We start from the raw sequence: 2,662 nt of genomic DNA, 5'->3' as shown, positions 1-2,662 counted from the left end.
CTGGCACCTTAATCTTGGACTTCCCAGCCTTCAGAACCATGAAAAATAAATTTCTGTTGCTGAAGCCATCCACTCCATGGTATTAGGTTATAGCAGCCTGAACTAAGACATTATAATTTTAAAAATACTTACAACTTAAAAACCCAATTAACATCTTTAGAAAGTACAGCCAGCTCTAGACCATTAGTATTGGGATTTCTGATGAACATTCATATGAAACACTTAGCGTGTGCCAGGAACTTTGATGTTTTCTATAAATCCCACTTAATCTTCATATCAGTCTTATGATTATATGTCATTTACATTATTCCACCTTTTGTAAGAGGTAAATGCAGTGCACATGTCTAACCATCATGCTCTGTGCCAGCAACAATCATGCAAATACGTTAATCATGACCCCATGCCAAAACCAGTTTTTCATAAAAAGTGAACTGTCTCTGATTCAGGTAGAGAGATGAAGAGGGAGGTGGAGTGCACAGCTAATGGATACTTAGCTTCTACGCCCAGAGGGTGAATGTGGAAATTAATAGAGGAGTTCACCATAGGACTTTGTGTTGTACAAGTGGAAGGAAAACATTTTCCACTTACCTAACTCACAGGATGTAACAGTGATTAATGAGTGTCAATGAAACATTGAACCATTTAGATGAGAACAATAGATCTCTTCAAAAAGGACAACTGTAAGTTAAAGATTCATCTATATTCCAAATTCTTTCATAAAATCTACGTAACTAACTAGATACGCAAGAGGGACAGATTAACGATCCTTTCAAAGCTTTTCCATTTCTTGCTTTGACTTTTTAAATTATATGCATTCAGGCTTAATTTCCATTTTTAAGATAAATTCCAATAGAGGAGGAATGAACAGCTGATTCATTCTGGTTCAGTGGGTTACTTTTCCATTAGATTTTGTATTTTTCTGGCAGCCATTAGGAGTGTTCCAGGACTGTGATGTCAGATAACATATGCCACACAGATTCAATACCACATCAGTGGGCCAGCAATTCTTACTGTTCCCTATTTTCATACAGCTGAGCCCAAAATGTAGCTTCTATCAACCTCAAAACCTCCCACTGGCTCATTCTTGGATTTTCTCTATGAAACTACACAGCAGAACAAGGAATGCCTGGGGCTCAGAAATCTGCACACTCATTTCAAACCAACTCAAACACCTGGGTCTCCATAGACTCTAGGCCTATGCACAGAAGAGAAAAGCTCCTTTGAGAATCAGCAGAACTCCCACATTAAACTACTTTCCCCTCCTTCTATATCCAAGATGAATCCAATAACAATATCAAGGGTTTCTACCTTAGCCTGCTGCTTTGACTTCACTTAGAGCTCTTTGACAAATATACTGGAAAGATCCTGATTGAAAATGCCTCTCCCCACCCTAACCTCCAGAGCAGTGAGTCTCAGTGGAATTTACATGCAATTTCAATATTGGAAACAGAATTAAAGAAGTAGGGCACATTCACTGAATATTCATTTCTTGAGTACATACCATGGGCCAGGCACTTGGCTCATGTTAAGTGTTTTATAGATTTCCATCAATAACTTGAAGGTTAAATTGCTTCAACTGCAGGAGATACATTAAATCATGCACGTGTAGTTGAGGTGCAACAAGAGTGAGTCAGCATACTTAAAACTTTGCCATTCCAGGCCACATGCAGTGACTTACACCTGTAATACCAGCACTTTGGGAGGCCGAGGCAAGGAATTGCTTAAGCTCAGGAGTCCAAGACTGGCTTGGGAAACATGATGAAACCCCGTATCTACTACATATAGATATATAGATATATATAGATATATAGATATATAGATACACACACACACACACACACAAATTAGCCAGGCATGGTGGTGCCAGCCTGTAGTACCAGCTAGTAGGAAGGCTGAGGTGGGAGGATAACTTGAGCCTAGGAGTTCAAGGCTGCAGCGTGTCATGATCAAACCACCACACTCCAACCTTAGTGACAGAGACTATGTCTCAAAAAAACAAACAAAACAAATTGCCGTTTTGAAAATGACCATCTAATTGTAAATGGTATGGCTGTTATATCATTAAATAGAGGGAAGAAAGCAAAAAGAGGCATGCTCTCTGCTGCCGCTGTTAATTCATTCAAATTCTCTGTCATCAAAGGGTAATCATTCGCAATTTGATATTTCAAACAAGTTAAAACTTTATAAAGTAATGGACAATCTCTAAATGCCGAGACATTAAATTCCTCATTCCAAGACTTACACAAACATTTTTTTCCCAGCATGCTGCCAGATGGTAAATTAACAGAAGCCATGACTCCTAACCATGGAAGAGTTAAGGTGATATATTTTTGTTTGTTAAAACCGGGCTGACTTAAAAGAAGATAGGACTTCCCCAGTTAAACCAAAAAAACCATAAACTAGAAAATATAGTTATGAAAAAATATAGAGATTAAGAAGTGAGCAAGTCTAAGATCTTCATCTATCATACATCTTCCTCCAGCATGAGTGATTTCATTTGCTTCTTAAACAGATAAATACAAAAACAGCATTTTCCCTTGGCAAGAAAGTAACTGTTTTGTATTATTTACCTACAATGCATCTGTGTTTCTAAAAAGAACAGTAAATACATTTCTGGAGCAAGACATGTTTCTGTGATAATGTGAGTAATGCTTCTTAAACA

This window comes from Mandrillus leucophaeus, unplaced genomic scaffold, assembly GCF_000951045.1.
Source record: "Mandrillus leucophaeus isolate KB7577 unplaced genomic scaffold, Mleu.le_1.0 Scaffold126, whole genome shotgun sequence".
In the NCBI taxonomy this organism is placed as follows: domain Eukaryota; kingdom Metazoa; phylum Chordata; class Mammalia; order Primates; family Cercopithecidae; genus Mandrillus; species Mandrillus leucophaeus.
Note: the sequence above shows the minus strand (reverse complement) of the source record.